The sequence below is a fragment of the Nicotiana tabacum genome, chromosome 6, assembly GCF_000715075.1.
Source record: "Nicotiana tabacum cultivar K326 chromosome 6, ASM71507v2, whole genome shotgun sequence".
Classification (NCBI taxonomy): Eukaryota; Viridiplantae; Streptophyta; class Magnoliopsida; order Solanales; family Solanaceae; genus Nicotiana; species Nicotiana tabacum.
In genome coordinates this window covers 16,326,579-16,351,192 of record NC_134085.1, presented here as the reverse complement: position 1 = coordinate 16,351,192, position 24,614 = coordinate 16,326,579, and the positions used below count along the sequence as shown (strand labels likewise).

Genomic DNA, 24,614 nt, shown 5'->3' with positions numbered 1-24,614 from the left:
GTCCCCGATATTGAAGTGTCGGAGGTTGGCTCTTCGATTGTAATATCTTTCAATCGGTTTCTTCTGGGTGTCCAACCGTACGAGGATGGCCTCGTGTCTTTAATCCATTAGTTCTAGGCTCGTGCTCATGGCCTCACTGTTTGACTCTTCGGTCGCATATCAGAACCTGAAACTCGATTCTCCTACCTCGACCGGTATTAGTGCTTCGGCATGTAGACCAACAAAAATGGGGTGGCCCCGGTACTAGACTTTGAGGCCATACGGTATGCCCATAGGACTCAGGGAAAAATTTGCTTCCATTTTCCTTTGGCTTTGGTCAACCTTTTATTAAGGTTTTGGAGCATGGTGTTGTTTGTAGACTTCGCTTGCCCGTTCCCACTAGGCTGATAAGGTGTTGACAGGATCCTTTTTATCTTATGGTCCTCGAAACATTTGCTTACTTTACTGCAGATGAACTGCTTCCCTTTGTCACATACGATCTCGGCTAGCATCCCGAACCGACATATTGTGTGGTCCCAAATAAAATCAATAACTTCTTTTTCTCTGACTTTCTCAAATGCTTGAGCCTCAACCCATTTAGAAATATAGTCAATCAAAAATAATATAAATTGAGCCTTACCAGGTGGCCATGGCTGGGGACTGACAATGGCCATTCCCCATTTCATGAATGGCCAAGGCAACAAGACCGAATGCAGAATCTCCACGGGATGATGGATCATCGATGTGTGCCTCTGACAGCCGTCGCATTTCCGTGCGAATTCCTTCACAACTTTCTCCATGTCGATCCAGTAATAGCCAGCTCTGATTATCTTACGATCCAACGATTCGGCCCCCGATGGTTCTTGCATGTGCCTTCGTGAACTTCCCTCAAAACATATTCGGTGTTTCACGGTCCTAGACATATGGCGAGTGGGCCGTCGAACGTTCTTCTGAATAGGATGTTATCCTCGGAGAGGTTGAACCTCGTCACCTTTGTGTGTAGAGCTCTCGATTCTTTAGGATTCGAGGACAACTTCCCGGTCTTCAGGTAATCTATATACTTGTTTCTCCAGTCCCAGGTTAAGCTTGTCGAGTTGATCTCAATGTGGCCTTCTTCCACTACCTATTTCATGAGTTGTACGACCATTCCCGAGCTGAATTCATTGTCATCAACCGACGACCCTAGCTAAAGCATCGGCTTCGCTATATGTATCATGGGGTACATGTTGCAAGGGCCACTCCTTGAATTGATGTAGTATTACTTGTAGATTATCCAGGTATCTTCGCATTCGTTCCTCTTTCACTTCGAACCTCCCATTGACTTGACTTACAACAAGGAGGCATTTAGTTTCGATCACATTGGCCCCCAGGCTTTTAGCCAGTTCGATACCTGCAACCATGGCCTCATACTCGTTGTTATTGTTAGTCAATTTAACCGTTCTAATGGACTGCCTAACTACGTTACCTAAGGGCGGCTTCTACACGATGCCGAGTCTGGACCCCTTTGCGTTCGATGCACCATCCATAAATAGGGTCCAGATCCCCGAGGAGGTCCTCAAGGTTAATAACAATTATTTTGCGACCTCGGGTATTAAGGCTGGCATGAAGTCGGCTACGAAGTCTACCAAAATTTGAGACTTAATGGCGGTTTGGGGTCGATATTCAATATCGTACCCGCTAATTTCCATGGCATATTTGGCCAATCGTCCAGAGAGATCGGGTTTGTGCATTATATTACTCAATGGGTAAGTAATTACGACACATATAGAATGGCACTGAAAATATGGCCTTAACTTCCTAGAGGGGCTTAGCAAAGCGAGCACCAATTTTTCTAGGTGTGGATATCTTGTTTCAGCCTCACCTAGTTTCCTACTAACATAATATATAGAAAATTGCATACCTTCTTATTCCCGGACTAAGACTCCACTTACCTCTATCTCGGATACCGGGGTGCTCGTTTGCCTTCGGAGTATGAATTAAAGGTAGACTCGAAAGGTACCGTTTTAGTTCTTCCAAAGCTTGGGGGCACTCCGTGGTCCATGAGAAGTTATTCTTCATTCTTCTTCTTCTTCAATAACAAGAAGAATCGATGGCTCTTATTGGAGGACCTTGAAATGAACCGACCCAAGACGGCTATGCGCCCGGTTAGCCTTTGAATGTTCTTGACATTGTCCACCATGGTGATATCTTCTATGGCCTTGATCTTGTCGGGATTGATCTCGATTCCCCGATTGGACACTATGGATCCAAGGAACTTTTTGGACGCAACTCCGAATGCATATTTCTCTGGGTTTAGCTTCATCTTGTATTTCTTCAGTATGTTGAAGGTTTCCTGCAAATGTTCCAAATGGTCCTATGCTCGTAGGGATGTAACTAACATGTCATCAATGTAAACCTCCATTGATTTTCCTATTTTATCTTCGAACATCCAATTTACTAAGCGTTGGTAAGTGGCACAAGCATTTTTAATCCGAATGGCTTTACGTTATAACAACAGGTGCCGTATTTAGTGATGAAGGAAGTCTTTTCTTAGTCGCCCGGGTCCATCCAAATCTGGTTGTACCCGGAATAGGCATCGAGAAAGCTGAGTATCTCATGGCTGGCCATCACATCAATTATGCGATCGATGTTAGGCAAAGGAAAAGAGACTTTAGGGCATACTTTGTTCAAGTCCTTATAGTCTACAAACATTTTCAATTTGTCTCCCTTTTTAGGCACTACCAGTACGTTCGCTAACCAATCTGGGTACTTAACTTCTCGAATGGAGCCTATTTTAAGGATTTTGGATACCTCGTCTTTGTAATGCATACCTGACTTCAGATTGAGGCCTCCTCTTCTGTTTGACCGGATGAAACTTTAGATCCAATCTTAGCCTGTAAGTAGTTATCTCCGGCGGGATCTCTGTCATGTTACGATGGGACCAAGCGAAATAATCTATGTTATCTATAATGAATTCAATGAGTTTTTCCCTGATCTCGGGACTTAGCCCTATGCCCAGGTATACCTTCCGATCGGGAAGGTGCTCGATTAACCTAACTTGCTCCAGCTTCTGAACCATTGACTTGGTGGCATCAGAATCGTCAGGGGTTGTGAAAGACCTAGGGACTCCGTAGTCATCATCCTTGCTTGTCTCTTGCTTTTCTGGTTCAGTCCGGGATGCATCGGTGATTGCTATTTGGTTTCTCCCTCGGTGACATAAATCAGGTTCTTTGATGTTGAGAGTGCGTATATCGGGACCACCTCATCGATTGTGAATATTTCTTTTGCTGCTGGTTGCTCTCCGTAAACTATTTTGATCCCTCCCGGTGTAGGAAATTTTAACGCTTGATGTAGCGTTGAGGGTACTGCTCTCATGTTCGGAATCCATGGGCTCCCGAATAAAGCATTGTATCTCATGTCTCCTTTGATCATGTAGAACTTTGTTTACTGAATGGTTCTGATGGTGTTTACTGGTAGGGTTATCTCCCCTTTAGGGGTCTCGCATGCCATGTTGAATCCGTTTAAGACTCGGAGCAGAGGCACTATTTGGTTTTGCAGACCCAGCTGTTCCACGACCTTCGATCTGATGATATTGGTCGAGCTACCTGGATCAATTAACACACATTTAACTCAAGATTTATTTATGAGTACAGATATTACTAGTGCATCATTGTGTGGTTGCAAAATACCTTCAGTGTCCTCGCCGTTGAAAGATATGGTTCCCTCCTGTACATAATCTCGAGTCCATTTTTCCCTTGCAATGGATACTTTAGTGAATTCTAACATCGGCCCTAGAGGGACGTCAGCTCCACCAATGATCATGTTAATGACATGCTGAGGTTCCTCTTGCCCGATCTACTTGTTGGCGTCCCTATTCCTAAAGTGATTTATGGCTCGATCACTCAAAAATTCTCGTAGGTGCCCGTTGTTGAATAACCAAGCTACTTCTTCTCTTAATTGTCGACTGTCTTCGATTTTGTGTCCGTGAGTGCCATGATATTTGCATGTTAGGTTGGGGTCCCTTTGGGGAGGATCAGACTACAATGGTCGAGGCAACTTAGTATCTTTGATGTGTCCGATGGCTGATACGATGCCGACATCATCGACGTCCAAATTGTACTCTGATAACCTTGGTGCTTCCTTTGACCCGATGGGTCTGTCAAAACCATTTTTGCTCATGAGTACTCAATTATTATGACCTTGATCGCTCCTTCTTTCACTCCTTGCAAGGTTGCATCCGGACCCACTGCTCCTTCGATCTCTATTGTATAGTTGATACCGGTCTTTGTTCGATCTTGGCTCATGATCGACGACTCTTTTGGATATATCACTAGTCCTGGCGGTGTAAACAAATTCAGAAGGGGCCCCAAGCTGATCATCTTTGACCCTGATTTTTGATTGGTACCTGTTATGGATGTCGGCCCAAGTTACTGCCGGATATTCTATTAAATTTTGCTTCAACTGCTGTGAAGCCAATAAGCTTTGGGGATTGAGTCCTTGGGTGAATGCCTGAACGACCCAATCGTCTACGACCGGAGGCAGATCCATCTGTTCCATTTGAAATATTGACACAAATTCCATGAACATCTCATTATCTCTTTTCTTTACCTTGAAAAGGTCTGACTTTCTAGTCTCGACTTTGATGGCCCCGGCGTGCGCTTTTATAAAGGCATTTGCAAGCATATAAAACGAGTCAATAAAATTAGGGGGTAAGTTGTGATACCATATCATAGTTCCTTTTGACAAGGTTTCTCCAAACTTAGTCGGCAGAACGGATTCGATCTCATCATCCTCCAAGTCGTTCCCCTTGATGGTGCACGTGTAGGAGGTCACATGTTCATTTGAATCAGTCGTTCCATTATACTTCGGGATTTCTGGCATACAAAACTTCTTAGGGATCGGCTTCGGAGCTGTGCTCAGAGGGAAAGGCTTTTGGGCAAACTTCCTGGAATCTAGGCCTTTCAGTATCAGTGGTGCTCCTGGGATTTGATCAACCTTGGAGTTATTGGTCGCCACTTTTTTATCGTTAGCTTTGATTCTCTTTTCTCCCGATTCTACCCGTTTCGTTAATTCCTCGAGCATCTTTATTATCTCTGGATTGGTCCCTAGTTCAACTTCACTCGGACTTTCTGTGACTGGTTCATTTCTGCGAGCGTTTTCCCGGGATGGTTTGGGCTCAACTCTATTGGGGGCGCAACTTTGGTTTTGCAACTAGGCTATCACTACCTGTTGAGCCTGTAACATTTTGAAGATCACCCGCATGTTGATCCCATCACCTTCACCGCCATGCGTATCTTGGCTACCGGTCTGGCCCCCCCGCGAACGCTATTTTTCGTATTAGTGGGCAAGTTAGCATCGATGGCCACATGGGAGTTGGCGTCGATTGGGTCTACAACCGGAGGCCCCGTTGGGATCAGCAGGGTGAACTTCGTTGTTAGGCACTATATTGGTGTTCTCGCCGTGGTGGCCAGATTCAGCATCAACGTTTAAATGAGCAAATTGAGAGTTTAACATCCTTAAGTTTTCCTAAAATTAAGATCTCAAAGAACAAGAGTAAAGCAGAGTGTGTTGTGAAAATTTGTATCAAATTACCACTATTATCTTTAGCCCCATGGTGGGCGCCAAACTGTTTACCCTAAAAAACGGATAACAATTAAATTTATAAGTGATTTTAAGGATATGCGGATTAATTCAATATAAATGATAAATTGCGTTAGATTAAAAAGATAAAGGACATGCTAAATTGTCAAACCAATTGTGGGGAGTGAACCCGAACTCGGTAACAACTTTAATGTAATGCGCGCCTTCGATCCCGGGCTCATAATAATGAAGAACTAATGAAAAGCAGTAAGAACTTTGAATATTAGATAAATAAGAATAAAATTGCTTTGGTGTGTATAAAATGATCCTAATGAATAGTCAGACTCCCCTTTATATAATAGGAGAATTTTGCCCTAAGTATAACTCTATAAAAGGTAAAATTTTCCGTTTTACTAATCATTGATCTTCTGCCAGTATGTGCGCTGTGAAATCCGGCTACGTACGGATATCATGGTCCGTTATTAGTCATTCTCGATTATCTGATAACATTCTCTGAAGTTTAGGGATTCGAATCGGACCTAGGGAATACGACCCTGATTACTCCGAAGGTGGGTGTTTTGCCCGGACCTCGATTCGAGGGGCTCCTTGTCTCGATTCCGGTTACTTACACTCACATCTCTGCTCCGTTTACTTCATCGATAATCACATACAAGGGACTCGGTTTCAACCGCATACATAAATCTAATCAAGTTAAGATATGCGTTTTGTGACATTACTGACCATAACATGGATAGGCCAACCATCTTCACTTGTATAGAAATGGTGCAACTTAACATCTTCAAGGTGTTCGTGCTCGCTGTCATTGTCGTCGCCGTTACTGCCTCAGCACAGGAAGTTGGAATGGCTTCGGCGCCATCCCCTGATGCGGGTGCTGGTTTCTCATTACCCGTTTCCGGTGCTTTGATTGGAACCTCATTGCTCTTCTCCCTGGTTGCTTTCTTCATGCAGTGATTTTATGATGTCCCTTTTAATGTTTTGAAAAAGAAAAATAGCAATTCATTGTTCATTATTTGGGTGACTTTCTTTGGCAGAATATTGCTAGTTGGTTATCTTACTTACTGAATATGCATTGTCATTCGACATTGAGATATTGTAAATCTTGTTACTTTAGTCACTGCCAAATTTAAATGTACTAGCCTTTCTAAGTATTAAGTTTGAGACTGTAAACAATATTCGTTTTCTTAGTTTATCCTTTTTTCTAGAGATAATACCTTAAACCTCGCCTAAATTATACAATATTTGTCAGTTGCCAACCTGTCACGACCCTAAACCCAGACTCGGTCGTGATGGCGCCTCTCGTGAAGACAAGGCCAGCCGACACTTCCCATTTCGGTATTTAACAGCTAAACAGTAAGAAACAGTCTAAGCATGATAAAATAATCCAAAGTTTAAGCAGATAACAACATAATTTGCGGAATACAACCCCACACAGCCCGATACCGGGGTGTCACTAGCCATGAACATCTAAACAATCCGGAATACTCAGAGAAATCTACAGAGTTTAATACAGTAACTAAGAACATGGAGAATAAGATGGGGAAGAATCTCCGGGCTGCGAATGCAGACAGCTACCTAGAGACTCCTCGGATCTGCCTGAGCTGGAAAGATCAGCACTCGGGAGCGGGACCAGATGCGCCTGAATCTGCACACAGGGTGCAGGGAGTAAAGTGAGTACTCCAACTCAGTGAGTAATAATCATAAATAAAGACTGAAAGCAGGAAATCACGCAAGGCACAAAGCAAGCTATAATGAAGCAGTAAAACCATTAAAAATAGTGAATCAATAGAAATACAAATAATCATTTAGGTTCAGTTTTAAACTTTGGGAAATACCTTTTCAACAATTAAACAGATAATGACAGGTAATTCAAAAAGATAAACACATAAAGGTTCGCCTCTCAGGCACAGTGTCAACAAATCCGCCCCTCTGGCAATATCTCAGAACAATACCAGCCTCTCGGGCTACATCTCACGTCAGATAGGTACCCGCGCTCACTGGGGGTGTGCAGACTCATGGAGAGGCCCCTTACAGCCCAAACGCAATATCAAGCCATCTCGTGGCATACATCACTAGGATCTCGGCCTCATATCAATCACGACACCTAGTGGCATACATATCTCTGGCCCTCAGCCTCATAATCAATATCAAATGCTTCCTCACAACATAGTCCCTCGGCCTTACTCAGTCAAAATCCTCACAAGCCACTCGGGCAATAGTAAAACATGATTCTCGGCCCAAAATATCATTTAAAAGATCATTTAAGTGTTAAAACAGAGTAAACATGGCTGAGTACGAAAATAGTGAAATATATCAGGACTGAATTCAAGTATAAAGTCAAAACAATAAGAAAATATCAATAAAAGTCCTCGAAGGGTTCAAATAGTTGGCAAAAGCCCAAATATGGCATTCAGCCCAAATAATGATGATAGCAAATAGATTTCAGTCAAATACACAGTAAAATAGTCATTCGGGACGGACTAAGTCACAATCCCCAATAGTGCACGATCCCACACTCGTCATTAAGTGTGTGTGTCACCTCAATATAGCACAACGATGTGCAAATCAGGGGTTTCATACCCTCAGAACATCATTTTCAATTATTACTCACCTCAAACCGGTAAATCTCTAGCTCGCGACACCTTTGCCCCTCGAATCGGCCTCCACTTACGTCGAATCTATCCAAAATCAGAATCACAATATCAAAATATGCTAAGGGAACAAAGCCCAAGCGAAAATAATCAATATACGACACAAATCCCAAAATTACAAAAACCTGACCCCCGGGCCCACATCTTGGAATTCAATAATTTTTATATCAATATATTCCTTATCTCCCCACGAGTCCATACATATCAAAAGTTCTGAAATCCGACCTCAAATGGTCCTTCAAATCCTCAATCAAAGGTCTAAGTTTCCAAGCCGTAGTTCTTCAATTTTTTGCTTAATTTCCATGATTATTTAGGTGGAATTCACATTAGAATCGAGTTTTAAGTCCAAGAATATTACCTCGAAGTGATTCCTCTTGAATCCCTCTTCAATCCTCTTCAAAAAGCTCCAAAAACGATTAACAATGGAAGAAATAAATCCTAAAATCGCGGACAAGATGAGTATTTAAACATTCTGCCCAGGCCTGAAATCCTTCTTCGCGAACACAGTCTAAGTCTCGCGTTCGCGAAGCATAAATCACCTTTGACCAAAATTCCTCTTTCGCGATCGCATCATGCCACTCGTGAACGCGATGGTTCCACAACCTGACTCTTCGTGAACGCGCTCCCTCACCCGCAAACGCGATAAACAAAACACCTCAAACCCAGCTGGCCAATTTCCTCTATGCAAACGCGGAGCTTTCCTCGCGAATGCAATGAATCACTTCACAGTCCCTTCGCGAATGCGGAACCTTCCTCGCAAACTCGAAGGCTAAAATTTCAGCCTTCTCCAGCTAACCCTTCGCGATCACAGTTCCCCTCTCGCGAACGCGAAGGTCGTTTGTCTGCAACACTGAGCAACAGATTTCTGCAATTCCAAACTTCATGAAATGGGAACTCAGCCGAGGCCCCTGAGACTTCATCCAAACATGCCAACATATACCATAACCTCATTCAAACTTGTTCCAACCTTCAGAACACTGAAAACAACATCGAAACACCAAATTCGCATCAGATTCAAGCCTAAGAATTCGAAAATCTTCCAAATTACGCTTTTGATAAAAAATCCAACAAAACCACGTTCGAATGACTTGAAATTTTCACACTCATCCCAAATGACACAATGGAACTACTGCAACTCTCGGAATTCCATTCCGACCCATATATCAAAATCTCGCCTGCCAACCGAAAATCGCCAAAATAACCACTGCGCCAATTCAAGCCTAAATCTACTTCAAACCTCCAAAACGCATTTTGATCATGCTCTTAAGTCCCAAATCACCTACCGAAGCTATCCGAACAGTCAGAACTCACATCCGATACCTCTAACACATAAGTCAAAATCCGGTTGACTTTTCCAACTTAACCTTCCTCAAAAGAGACTAAGTGTCTCAAACCTTACCAAATTCTTTCCGAACCTTAACCAATCAACCCGATCACATGTAGAACCATTATACAAAGCAATAAGAAGCAGAAATAGGGAAAAATGGAGCAGCAACTTAGGAGACGACTGACCGGGTCGTCACACTACCTAAACTATCACATGTCCGAAAACCCCTGAACTATATACCCCTTCATAATAAAACTCCCTCGTCTCTTATATGGCATAATGTGTGTAACATTTCTCCCAAGAACATGCGAAAGCTAAAAACAACAATTAAAATGGCCCACCTGACAGTTTCTAATGGCTAATTAGCCCTTCTTTTTTAAAATTTATATTTTTTTTCTCTAGTTTATCTTTATATTTCACCTTCCTTTCTCTTTTAATTTTTTTACCTCTTTTATACATTTTCACCTTTCTTCTCCATTTCTTCCTCTGAATTTAAGGCAGTCCAACGAGGCGGATCGGGAGGGATGGTGAGGGGCAATGGCGAAACCAGAAAATTGAATAAAGGTATTTAAATTTTGAACACCCATTTCTAGTGGGCTATGTAAAGGTGTTCAAAGTTTATTTTTAATCAATAACAAGTAATCTTTTACCTTATACATAGTATAATTTTTCGGCAAATAGTGGTTAGTTGACCACCCTTGGGCCAACAAAGCTTTGCCCCTAGTGGCGGGGCGGGCCTAAACGGGACGGGATAAACGGGACAAAATTGTCACGACCCAAAATCCACTAAGGATCGTAATGGCGCCGGACACCACTGCCGGGCAAGCCAACACCAAATAGCTAGTAATTTCTCGTTTTAATTTTTGAAATCATCCCTTTTTAAAATATTAAACAATTAATAAAGAATTTCACTGAATAAATAATGATGTCTTTAACAAATTTTGACACTAAATAATCCCGTTGACATCCCAAACCCCGGTGTCACAAGTGGATGAGCAATTTCTAGGAAACAATGTAATACCATAACTGTCCGGAATATAAATTGGACAGAGAAAAAAATACAATACAGTACTCTGAAGGAGACTCTACCGACTACGGGTCGCCTCGAGAGGTGTAGCTCACCTAAGTCTCCGTATCAAACATGCCGTTGCGCCTGACTAGGCCAATAATCATACATGTGTCTGTGCAACAAAAATGAATAACAAGTGTAGTATGAGTACAAAAATAACGTGTACCCAGTAAGTATCCCGTCTAATCTCGAAGAAGTAGTGACGATAGGTCGACTTCAACACTTACTAGTGGTCCAATGATTTCAAATACAGAAAAGAAATGAATAAATATGAAGCAGAGTAAGCATATGAAATAAAGATGTATAAAATACATGGTACAATTGTCTTCTTTACAATTATACTCAATCTCCCAACTAGCATGTTCCCTCCGTAACCGGAGCATATATATAAAGGTATAGTGACTATCATAAAATGGTTGTAACAATTCAATTCAGGGAAAGATCCTCAGATACCATGGCTTCTAGCCAAATGTTACGCACGAGTTCCATAAGAGTGATCTATATATATATATATGAAAATGTCGAGGCGTACAGCCCGATCCAACATAAGAATAAAATGTGCACTGCCGAGGGTTGAACGGCGTGAACCATAGATGCATCTATTAACCTGCTGAGGCGAACGACCCGTTCCCATGAGAGTGTGGTACATAAATCCTGCCGAGGCGAATGGCCCGATCCCATAAGAGTAGTAAAAGGGAATACCCCTCTCGCGAATCATACGTGCGACGCGGTAAAATATAAATTTAAGGAATCACCCCGCTCGCGGATCATACTTGCGACGTGGTAAAATATAAATTTGCCATTGAAATCATATCTCTTTCTTGATTCTTTTCAAAGTAAGGAAAATTCAACTTGTAGGTTTTTAAAGAAATTTTCCCCGCTCGCGAAAAATACATGCGACGCGGTTACAAATAGATTTCTTAAGCTATTATAATATTCCTACAATCCTTTTCAAAAATACGAAGTTTAAATGAAAACTTTTAAGATCTCAAATTCCTCAATTTCAACTCTTTTCAAGATATTTACTAAGAAAGCTCAATCTCGCTTCTTCTCAAGGCAAACAATAAACATAAATCAACAATAATATCAATAAGGCATGGTATAAACCTAAAACTACTCGGACATAGGCATAGCTAGTAGCTACGTACGGACTCTCGTCACCTCATGCGTACGTAGCCCCCACAAATAGAGGTGCATATTAATTTAGTTTACCTATGGGGTTAATTATCTCTTACAAGGTTAGAAAAGAGACTTACCTTGCTCTGAAGTTCCATAACCGACATCCAAGCTCTTCCGACGACTCAAACTGATGCACAACGCTACGAAACTAGCCAATAATTATGCAAACCCATTAATTTATGCTCAATTACTCATAATAATACAATTTATAACAATTCCTAACCCCGGTCGAAAAGTGTCACACCTCCTTTTTTACCACCCGAGAGGGGATATAAGAGAGTTTTTCCAATTAAAGTGACAATAATCGAAATGAGATTATTTATTTATTTTAGAATCGCCACTTGGGATATTTATAGTGGTGTCCCAAGTCACCGGTTTATTTTAAATCCCAAATCAAGGAAAATTGACTTTATTTAAAAGTCTACGGAACCAGAAATTCTAGATAAGGAATTTTGTTAACCTGGGAGAAGGTGTTAGGCATTCTCGGGTTCCGTGGTTCTAGCACGGTCGCTTAACTATTAATAATTAGTCTAATTATCTGACTTATTACATATTTAAACCTCTTGTGCCTTTTAAACTTTATAAACGATTTTAATTATTTTTTAGAATTATTCTGGAACAAGTTACGATTGTCGTACATTTGTTTGTTTGATACACACTGCGAATCATGCCACGAGAACCGTACCCACGATCTACAACATGTTTAAATTATTAAAGATTAAATTATTGCTGGGTCACATAAATGTACTCTCGGATTTCAGTAATTAAACGTCACGACTACGTCACGGGAACCGTATCCGTAGCTATGATAATTATTTAATTAATGCGCCTAAAGCAAACTATGAAAGTTCAAGGCATTTTCTATACTAATTTTGTATTTATGTGAGCGCCATAGATTATAGGATTTTTATTTGTGTATGACACACCCCAAATTATTTTATTTTTTTCGAAGAAAAGATTGGTATTTCACTAAGGCAAACTAAAGGCACTTCTACTTTAATCTAATTTTAAATTAGGTATCACAACCACGTCACGGGAACCGTACCCATAGTTGTAATAATTTAATTGCGTGCCAAAAGCAAACTACAGATGTTCATATTTACTTTCTAAAATTAATTTGAGTTCATGTGACAAGCTCAAAAATTTATAGACATGACTTGTGGGTAAATGCTCAAAGATTAAGGATACATATTACTAACAAACGGTGCTCCTGGAATTTGATTACTTAGAAGATAATACAAAATAAAATAGCAATTAACCAGAAAGTCTACATATATAACATAGTGTTAAGCTCAACTCATCTTCTCGGTTATTGATTTGCTATATAAAAGCATTGGGAAAAGTAAAAAAAGCAAAGGAGAATAACCAAAATCATAGAGCTTTTTAGCTTTGCTTTCATAGAGAAAAGAATTATGCTTCATTCAACTTCAGCAAAATTGAGGCAGCCCTGGGGTCTTGCGCAATAAGACCCCCTGCTCAAAATTTACCACCAAAGCAAAGTACAAGCAGAAAAACAAATTGGATTATAAAATTCTAAAATCAATATTCTCTTCTTCCTTTAAAAAGGAAACATCAACAGAATCGAAGGAAGGAATCCGATTTCCAAAAAAAACTGGAAAAATAGCAAACCCACCATTTTTTACAAAGAAATCGGCGTGTCCTTCCACAAGAGAAATCGAAAAAAAACTCAGCATTCAAATACAGAGAACAAAAATTTCAGGCACATTAATCAAAAATCATTCTTCTGATTCAGTGTTGTCCAATAATACCTTACAATTACACAACCCATCAATTTTTAGATTCCACAAAATTTAGCATATTCATAGAATGAGCCCTCAAATATTCATTCATAATCAAATAAGAGGACCATAGGAATAGGAAGACGTACCTAAACAATCCAGAATAGTTGTAAATGGCCAATTAAAAAAATCTAGGATGCGGAATGGAGCTCAGCTACTCAACAAGCTATCAAACTAGAACTTAGGGCCCAGATAAAGGATGGAATTGAAAACGGAACTCAGCAGCACATCTTCAACGGAAAACTCAGCAACAACAAGCCAACCAATTCGAACCTCAAATTCTAGCTTCCTTTTGATTTTTGTTTGAAACCATTTTTCGGATTCGAACTTTTAATATGTTTGTGTATTTTCGTGTGTATGAGATTGGATGTGGAAATCTGATCGTTCTTGTTGAGAAATGGAGAGGGGTATGTCGTTGATAGAGTCCAGGAGAAGAGTCAGCTTTCGTCTCTTTTTAGAGGAGAAAATGGAGCGCCATTTTTTTAGCTTCTTCAGGGTGTGGTCCTTAATCATCTGATGTTGTCTTCTTTCTATATATAAGTTTTATTAAAGGGTAAGGGGTTTGGGTAGGTTAGAGTAATGAGCTTGGGCTAAAGGATCAGACTTGGGTTAATTAATTCGGATCAATTTAAGGATTGACCCAATTTTGAATAAATAAGACCAAACATTTTTTCCTATTTTCTTCTATTTATTTTTACTTTTTTCTTTTCTTTAATTAATTAAAACCCTAAATTAAGCTATTTTTTTGTAGAAAATAAAATTCTTTATTTATTAAAACAACTAATTAACTTAAAACTAAGTAAAAATACTAATTTCTAAAGACTAAAAGTTAAATATGTAAAAATGACTATTTTTGTAATTTTTTCCTTAATAATGCAATTAACTCAATGTAATTTATTCCTAAATGCAAATTGAACCTAGGATGGCATAAAAAAAATGTAACTGATTAAAGAAAACATTCCTAAAAATCAATTAAAATTATTTTTGGTCCATTTTTAGGAGTTATTTTCATGTAGGGCAAAAATTAGGTGCTCACGGCTGCCCCTCTTTGCTTAAAAATATGAAGAGTTTTCGGGCAAAGATAAAGTGAGCAATTACGAGCAATTTTTGCCCGTTTGAAACTCCATTTGGAAGCATTTTGAAAAAGTTTGACCGAACCTTGCTTCGGAGGTGCCTACATATCCTTGACTATAAAAGAATCAGGTCGGTATAGTTCTGGAAGTTTTGGTAGCTGGGACTTCCGAGAAACTGTGATTTCACTGTTGTTGTTGATGTTTCTGCTTGTTGAACTCCTTATTACACCAAAATGAAAAATAAAAAGCTAAACTAGCTAAGCCTATCAACTACGAGTTACAAGATTCCTATCTATAAATCTTCTGAAGCTTGATCTTGAGTCTTGGCTAGTTCTTCTTGCAGACTCTGATCTGAATCTTGATGCTCGTTAGCTGCAACTGCTGATTCATTCTTCTTCAGCTTTTTGGATCAAGGCGGGACATGCAAAGCTTGTGACTTCAATCATATCTTGAGCAGTCCGCCTCTTTTCTCCGCTTCTATACTTAGAGTTCAACTTCTTTTCTTGTTCTTATTTTCTTTTATTTGGGTTGAGACTTCTTCTTTTGGTCATCTCAAACCTTGTACCTCATGGTAGAAACCTGTTCAGGCACCAAAGCGAACAAATGAATGAAATATTCTGTCACAGTTTTTACTAGGAAAATTTCGTGAGTTATTGTAACAAAAATCTAAACTATTTCTTTATTGAAAGCAATTAAAATCAGGATTGTGTATTCCTGAGAAAAAGAGATTATGGAGTGGAGACCCTATATATAAAAGGCAATCAAATAGGGATCGGACGCCCAAAGTTGGGAAAATTACCAGGTTATGCTGGAAAAATGACCGGGTTATGCCGGAAAGGTCATCGGGTTATGCCGGGGAAGTCATCGGGTTATGCCGGAAAACAAAAGGTCCTCGGGTTATGGCAGAGAGGTCCACGGGTTATGCCGGAAAAGTTATCAGGTTATGCCGGAAAAAGAAAAAGGTCCTCGGGTTATGCCGGGGAGGTCTACAGGTTATGCCGGGAAGGTCTACGGGTTATGCTAGAAAAGAAAAAGCTCCTCAGATTATGCCGGGGAGGTCTACGGGTTATGCCGAAAAAATCATCGGGTTATGCCGGAAAAGAAAAAAGTCCTCGAATTATGCCGGAGAGGTCCACGAGTTATGCCGGAAAAGTCATCGGGTTATGCCGGAAAATAAAAAGGTCCTCGAGTTATGTCGGGGAGGTCCACGGGTTATGCCGGAAAAGTCATCAGGTTATGCCGGAAAACAAAAAGGTCGTCGGGTTATGCCGGGGAGGTCCATTGGGTTATGCCAGAAAAGTCATCGGGTTATGCCGGAAAAGAAAAACGTTCTCGGGTTATACCAGGGAAGTCCACGGGTTATGCCGGAAAAAGTCATCGGGTTATGCCGGAAAAAGGAAAAGGTCCTCGGATTATGCCGAGGAGGTCCATGGGTTATGCCAGGAAAGTCATCGCATTATGCCGGAAAAGAAAAAGGTCCTCAGGTTATGCTGGGGAGGTCTACGGGTTATGCCGGAAAAGTCATCGGGTTATGCCGGAAAAGAAAAAGGTCCTCGGGTTAAGCCGAGGAGGTCCACGAGTTATGTTGGGAAAATCATCGAGTTATGCCGAAAAAGAAAAAGGTCCTCAGGTTATGCTGGGGTGGTCCACGGGTTATGCCGGAAAAGAAGAGGGTCCTCGGGTTATGCCGGGGAGGTCCACGGGTTATGCCGGGAATGGTCATCGGGTTATGCCGGAAAAAGAAAAATGTCCTCGGGTTATGCCGGGGAGGTCCACAGATTATGCTGTGAAAGGTCATCGGGTTATGACAGAAAAGAAAAAGGTCCTCGGGTTATGCCGGGAGGTCCACAGGTTATGCCGGGAAAGGTCATCGGGTTATAACCCGAGGAGATCCACGGGTTATGCCGGGAAAGGTCATCGAGTTATACCGGAAAAAGAAAAAGGTCCTCGGGTTTTGCCGGAGAGGTCCACGGGTTATGCCGGAAAAAGTCATCAGGTTATGCTGGAAAAGAAAAGGGTCCTCGGGTTATGCTGGGGAGGTCCACGGGTTATGCCGGGAAAGGTCATCAGGTTATGCCGGAAAAAGAAAAATGTCCTCGGGTTATGCCGGGGAGGTCCACGGATTATGCCAGAAAAGGCCATCGGGTTATGCCGGAAAAGAAAAAGGTCCTCGGATTATGCCGGGTATAATTAGGGAATGGGACCCTATGTTGAAAAAGATTACCAGGTTATGCTGGCATCGAGTAGGGACTGGACCCTAATGTAATGATTACCAGGTTATGCTGGCATCAGCTAGGGAGTGGGACCTTATGCTACCGTGTGGGACCTTTTTCATCATTTTTCTTCTTCTCTCTTTTTTTTATATTTATTTTTTATTTCAGAAAAATGAGTAAAATGCTGGAAAGAATTTGGAAGAAACTTCCCTTTCGGATTGATTATTGCTGCAAAGCTATTTCTAGCCCTTGTGCAGTTTCTTTTTGGTTGCACCTGCTTCTTGTAAAGTTGCTTTGTATTACACCTGTTTCCTGTTTCCTGTTTTCTAACAAAGAACAATTGTTAGTTTGAAACGGTGGTTGGTTTTGTGGCCTTGACGGTTTCAATCACTTAATCTCGACCTAGCTTCTTTGATGAAGGCCTCAACTACAACTGTTTGTTCCCTGAGGACCGATTTCATTTCAGGCCCTGGAGAACCTTTGGTTTTTCCAGACTTTGCCATGAGGGTTGGTCACGTGGGACTTCAGCTTTCAACTTTATTTTGCCTTTGTGGGCCTTTTCCTTCTGACTTGTTGCCTGTTCTTCTTTTATTTTGCTCCTCAAACTTTGTCGCAACGGCTAGTCGTATGGGACTTAACCTTTTCCAACTTTATTTCGCATTCATAGGCCTTTCGTTTTTAGATTCTTTCTTCCAACTTCATTTTCTGAGCATTGGGGTACCTTGATTTTTCAAACCTTTGCTAAGACGGTTAGCCACATGGGACTCAAGCTTTTTAACTTCATTTTGCCTTTGTAGGCATTTGAATTTGATTTCCTTTCTTTTTAGGAGTTTTTCAATTTCAAAACATCAGCCGCCATGGCCGGTCAAGGTCGACTTGATGCCCCCGACGAGGCTGGGTACCTTTTTGCATATTAGCTTGTATCAAATGAGAACCCTGTAAATCAGTCTTACCATCCTTTCTTTGACTTAGTTTCATAACAGAGTTGGGCCGAAAGGGATTCAAAAAAAAACAAAAAATGGAATAGAGAATGAGTTTAAAACAAGAAGTGTCCCTTTTGGGGAAAGAAAAGAAAGACTTATCTGGAGTACATGCAGACTTCAATGAACATGACATGTCAGTTGTACTGGATGCCTAATCTGTGTAAGTTGTCCGAGTCTTAGAAATTCATCACAACTTTTGCCTCAAATTCGAGAAATCTTGCCAGGACTCTGTCGATGCCGATGACTGTGAGGATCCTCTTTTCGATCAGGGGCTCCCTTTGCGGGTTTTCACATGCTGACCTCTCTCATTTCTCTTCTCACCGTCGCGTTATAGTTCTCTTTGCGAGTTTTCACTAACAAGACTCTCTCATTTTTATTTCTCTTTGCTTACCATCGCCGCACGGTGCCCGTGTGGATTTTCACCAATAAGACTCTCTTATTTTATTTCTCTCATTTGGATTGTATCAAATCCAAGTAGTTGCATTCTCCGATCCTTGAACATTCTCACCGATTGATCAGAAGGACTTGGACAGGATTTGGGGTAAAAAGAATTTGGATTGAATTACAACTTGGAACCTTTCAGGCAAAACCATCGCCGAACCATTGTAACTCCTGCCCCAATTTTACTTTTGGGGGAATTTGAATTTTTATTTTGGTGTGACTGAACCCAAGTGAGAGGCTGCCTACGTATCCTTTCGGAATCAAGTCGAACGTAGTTCAGGGACCTTTTTTCTTTTGTTTTTCTGTTTTGTTTTGTTTTCTCTTTCTTTTTCCTCTCTTTTTTTCATCATTTTTTTTCATTTCATTTTCTTTGTCTTTTCTCCCCCCCCCCCCCTCCTTTGTATCTTTCTTTTCTTCTATTTTCTTTTCATCCTCATTTTTTTATTTTCATTTTTCATTTCATTTTTTCAATCAATTTTTTTTCATAACACTTTCAGGTTCCAAAGAGGGTTATCAAAAAATAGTCACCGGCTCAAAGGGTTGAATATTTGGATACTAAGAAAGAAAGTCTTCTTCATCCCAACCGGAGATCATTAGTATTGTATAAAAGATCCAACATATTACCTTTTTCTGCATTTGCATGGATAGTTGTTTCAGGGACATTTCTTCGATGTGTCCCACGTACAACGCTATCTTTTGGCAGTACTCTTGTTACCATGTATGGACCTTTCCAATCTGGTACCAATTTTCCTTCAACTGTTCCAACTCTTTGTTTTATTTCTTTAAACTTATCTTCATTGCAATCTGATTCTTGATTCATTATTTCAAAGTCTGATAGCGTTTCAGGATCTGGGCATGAAGTCCGCAAGCATGTCATGCTATTGAAATCTGCATTTAATAGAACTGAAAAGAGAATAAGAAAAATGACAAAATTAAGAAAAGAGACATCCCTGGAAGAATTTCATTTGATTTTTTTTTTTTGAAGATAGAAGGGTTTACATCATAAAGTAAAACAATAAAGTAAAATATCCGGATCACACCCTAAGATAATTCAGATGCAGAAAGGATAGCAAGACTGGCTGCCAAGACTCCCGTCTGATGGGGAACTTTCAGGCTTGGCGACCGTCTTTCGGCTTTTCTTCTGTTTCGGCAATGGCTGCAATAGCCTTTAGTGCCGGATAAAATTCCTCATCTTTACAAATCATTCAGACTATTGGCCCAGTGTTATGAGCAGGCAACAAATTGTTCATCATATCAGGAGCTTCTTCATCCCAAAAAGCGATTCTTTCAGCTTCAATCAAGTCTTCTACTGCCCTTTTAAGGGTCCAATGGTCCTCTGTACTATGTCCCACTGCTCCAGAGTGGTATTCATATCTAGCATCAGCTCAGTGCGATGGGGACTCGGTGTTCGGCCGGTTTGGGGCCACTAGCTGCAATAGATTTAGCCTGATTAGCCTTTGGAACAAGCTTGAATACGAATAGGGGTGAACTAATTCTTTCTGAAAGGATCTCTTGGGCGAGGATTGTATTGGGGATCATTTGGTTGAGGATTATATGGAGCTTGGTAAGGATGGGTATTTCTGGGAGGTGGAGCTCGGTTTCATGGATAATGTTGTGGCCGCTGGTAAGGTTGCGCGTTCATCACCGCATAAGGAGGTGATGCCATGACATAAGCAACATCTTGAATGGGATAATAATGTTGAGGGACCTCAGGAAGCATATATGATTAGCTGAATGACCTGCGGGCCCCGCTCGAGCTGGAAGCCATCATGGCTCCTTATTCTCTCTCATTTCCATTTATCAAACCCTCTGAACCATTTTGAACACCTGGTGATGTGTCTTTAAAAGCAGCATGACTCAAGATTCGACCCTTTTTAGCCCACTTTCTACCATCTCCCCAATTTTGATAGCCTCAACAAATGGCTTTCCCACAACGGACATCATGTTCTGGAAGTAGTCCGCCTCTTGGGCCTGTAGAAAGACCATGACCATTTTAATTTCATCAATTGGAGGCTTTACCCTGGCAGCTTGCTCACGCCATTTGACAGCATATTCACGGAAGTTTTCCGCATTTTTCTTTTTTAAATTGGACAAAGTGTTTCTGTCAGGAGTGATATCCACATTATACTAGAATTAGCGGACAAAATCTCGGGCCATATCGTCCCACACGTGCCAAAGCGTAATTTATTGATCCGTATACCACTCAGAAATGATTCCTGTAAGGCTTTCCCCAAAATAGGCTATTAACAGCTCCTCTTTTCCACCAGCACCCCTCAACTGGATACAATATTGTTTCAGATGAGCGACCGGGTCTCCATGCCCGTTGTACTTTCAAATTTTGACATCTTGAAGCCAACTGGCAAGTGGACATGGGGAAACATACAGAGGTCAGTGTATGAGACACCCTTTTGTCCACTCAGACCTTGCATATTTTTCAGGCTTTGTTCCAGGCTCTTCATCTTCTGAGCCATTTCCTCTTGCTCGGGATTCTTAACAACCTTTTCTTGCTCCACCGAGAGATCATATTACGAAGGTTGAGTGAAAGAGTATGTGGTCACATATGTTATTTCTGATTGAAGCTGTGGACCCTGAAAGGTGAACATTGGAGGCTCAATATACGGCCGTGGTAAAGTTGGTTGTGCTCTGGTGTAGACTGGTGCTGCAGAGAACAATATTGGAGGTGCCCTGGAAACTGGCACCTGGGGGCGAACCACAGAAGGCATGCCAGGAACATTGGATAGCATTGGAAGGTGCCCGCATGGGATGAGCGGGTTGGGCACAGGGGTGTTGGTAACCTCACCAGACCTAGGGATCAACTCAGGGAGCCCAGGGATTGCACTTGACGGTTCCCTACCATTAGACTAGGCGTCCCACATTTCCAATAAGCGGAGACGCAACATCCTATTCTCTTTAGCAAATGCTGATTCTGGTTGTGGAATAGCCCTTGCCAGACTATCCTCAGGACCTATGATTGGTAGGTTGCTTGCGAAGGCCATCTCTGCCGTTGGATCTTGTGAAAGAGGGGAGGCTAGACTGCCAACAACACCAACCACCACAACCTGGCTAGTTTGCACACCCAACAAGCTTGTTAGTTTTGAGACATTTAACATATAGGAAATCGCACGTTAAGATGCAATGTACCTAACAGTTAAACGCTTCTACTATGTGTTTGAACGGTTGCATGTTTCATCCCGGCCTTACCTAACTCTTTCAGTATGTACCTCTTTCCTTTTATTTCTGCCTCTCTTTAATCACTCTTGATTTTTTTTCTTCATTTCATTTCTGTTGCTCTTTTATTTTTTGGCACTCTCTTTTTCTCTTTTTGTTTGTCACTCTTTTATTTCTTGTCCCTCTCTTTTTTTCCTTTTTTTTCCACTCAATTTTTCTTTCTCTCTTTTTTATTCAACTTATTTTTCACTCGATTTTATTTTATAGCTATGATCGAATACGATGGGGATTGCCTACGTATCATGACGCCGCACGAATCAGATCTTGCATAGTTCGGGAAGATCGAAAATGGAGTAAATAAGCTAACCTTTATTTTTGTTGGATTTTTTGAAAGAAATGCTTTAAAGGAAGAAAGGAAATATATTTTTTGGATTTTTGTTTTGTTTATGAAAGAAAAACGTCTAAAAAAAATTCATTTGCTCTTGATTTGAACTTTGGGAATTTTAAAAATAAAAATAAAATATTTTTGTTTGAATTTTAAATTGTTTTATCTTTTCCTAAAAAAGAAAGAAAATATTTTTGGCTTTTGGATGTTGCCGCTTAATCTTCGAAAGAGAGACTTTTAAGAAAATGTTTTGGATTTCTAAGTTTTTATTTATTTACAAAAGTACTTCAAAAGAAGAGTGAAAAAATTTTTGGACTTCAATTTTTCAATTTTTTTTTGACGTTTACGAAAGAAAGACTTCTAAAGAAGGAAAAGAATATATATATATATATATATATATATATATACATATATATTTGATTCTTTTTTTAATTGATTTTTTTCTGGGAAAAATACTTCAAAATAAAGGAAACCCGTATTTTGAATTTTTATTTCTATTTCCCTATGAAAGACTTCTGAAAGAAGGAAACTACTTTTTATTTTTGAGTTTTTAAAAAAAAATCTTTTTTTGAATTTTCTAAGGAAAAATTTCTAAAGAAGGAACTAAAGGAAAATATTTTTGGATTTTTAAAAATTGGGGCCGGAACCGATGAGGTTTGCCTACGTATCTCACATCCGGTAAGAATCATACCCGCGTAGTTCGGTCAGTTTTGACGAAACAAGGGAAACATGACTTTGAAAATTTTGACTCAATTTGAAATGACTTTTCTTTTTCTTTTTCATTTTTCTTCAGAATTTCGGCAAAGTTTCAGAACTTGCTAAATATCTACCTCTCACTCTTTTTTTTCTTTTTTGATTTTCTCCCTATTCTAGAAGCCGGTCAACATGCAAGCCGAACCAAACAGATGCGCATGTAGTACGTAAGATACATCAGGATGGTCTTTTTATTTCGGGTGCACCTGTCCTAGACGGACCCAACCCCTGTGTTGAGTCCCCAAAGTCAAATGCACATGATGCAAACAAGCGTTCCTAATAGGGATCCGACATGAGGCTGAGTTATTCTAGGTTTAAAACCTGGCTATATGGTTCTAGACTTGGTTTACCCGAGCGGACAACTCGAGCCGAGGGGGGGCTACGTACCGGAAACAAAAAGACCATCCGGTTTTGTAACTTGTTCGAGCCTTTTTCTAATTTAAGGTATGACACTAACATAAGAGGAGTCACGCCAGCGTGCACATCCTCAAAGATGAGAAGAAAAGGGTTTCGTAACAGTTTATATACAGTTCAAATAATATCAAAGCGGTAAAAAGCGACATTTAGCACATTAGGCCAAAACATGTAATAAAAATTAGATAATAAATAAAAGCCAATTATAACAGTTATTCTAAGCTCGAATTCTTGAACCCTGAATCGAAACTCTGGGTTATAGTCCCCAGCGGAGTCGCCAGAGCTGTCGCACCTCCTTTTTTACCACCCGAGAGGGGATATAAGAGAGTTTTTCCAATTAAAGTGATATTAATCGAAATGGGATTAATTATTTATTTCAGAGTCGCCACTTGGGATATTTATTGTGGTGTCCCAAGTCAACGGTTTATTTTAAATACCAAATCGAGGAAAATCGACTTTATTTAAAAGTCTGCGAAACCAGGAATTCTAGATAATGAATTTTGTTAACCCTGGAGAAGGTGTTAGGCATTCCCGGGTTCCGTGATTCTAACACGGTCTCTTAACTATTAATAATTGTCTAATTATCTGATTTATTACATATTTAAACCTATTGAGCCTTTTAAACTTTATGACCTCTTTTAATTATTTTATGGAATTATTCTGGAACAAGTTACGATTGTCGTACACTTGTTTGTTTGATACACACTGCGAATCATGTCACGAGAACCGTACCCACGATCTACAACATGTTTAAATTATTAAAGATTAAATTGTGGCCGGGTCACATAAATGTACCCCCGGATTTTAGTAATTAAGCGTCACGACTATGTCACGGGAATCGTACCCGTAGCTATCACAATTATTTAATTAACGCACATAAAGCAAACTACGAAATTTCAAGGCATTTTCTATACTAATTTTATATTTATGTGAGGGCCATAAATTATAGGATTTTTATTTGTGTCAGGTACACCCCAAATATTATTTTTTTTTTTAAAAAAAAAAAGAAAAGATTGGTATTTCACTGAGGCAAACTAAAGACACTTCTACTTTAATCTAATTTTAAATTAGGTATCACAATCACGTCACGGGAATCGTACCCGTAGTTGTAATAATTTAATTGCGTGCCTAAAGCAAACTACGTATGTTCATATTTACTTCCTAAAATTAATTTGAGATCATGTGACAAGCTCAAAAATTTATAGACATGAATTGTGGGTAAATGCACAAAGATTAAGCTTAAGGATACATATTACTAACAAACGGTGCTCCTGGAATTTGGCTACTTAGACGATAATACAAAATAAAATAGCAATTAACCAGAAAGTCTACAAATATAACATAGTGTTAAGCTCAACTCATCTTCTCGGTTATTGATTTGCTATATAAAAGCATTGGGAAAAGTAAAAAAAGCAAAGGAGAATAACCAAAATCATAGAGCTTTTTAGCTTTGCTTTCATAGAAAAAAGAATTATGCTTCATTCAACTTCAGCAAAATTGAGGCAGCCCTAGGGCGCAATAAGACCCCATGCTCAAAATCATTACCACCAAAGCAAAGTACAAGCAGAAAAACAAATTGGATTACAAAATTCTAAAATCATAA

General features: G+C 40.1%; 1 long non-coding RNA gene across 2 annotated transcripts; it reads right to left on the bottom strand.

Moving 5' to 3' along the window:
- Positions 1-6,909: 6,909 nt before the first annotated feature.
- LOC142181583 (uncharacterized) lies at positions 6,910-14,086 on the bottom strand. 2 transcript variants are annotated; one of them, XR_012710248.1, is made up of 4 exons: positions 13,671-14,086; positions 11,860-11,930; positions 8,168-8,234; positions 6,910-7,201 (listed from the first exon to the last, which is right to left on the bottom strand). It is a non-coding gene; the product is annotated as an uncharacterized LOC142181583 (long non-coding RNA). The 2 variants fall into 2 exon arrangements; XR_012710247.1 differs by lacking the exon at positions 8,168-8,234.
- Positions 14,087-24,614: the final 10,528 nt, after the last annotated feature.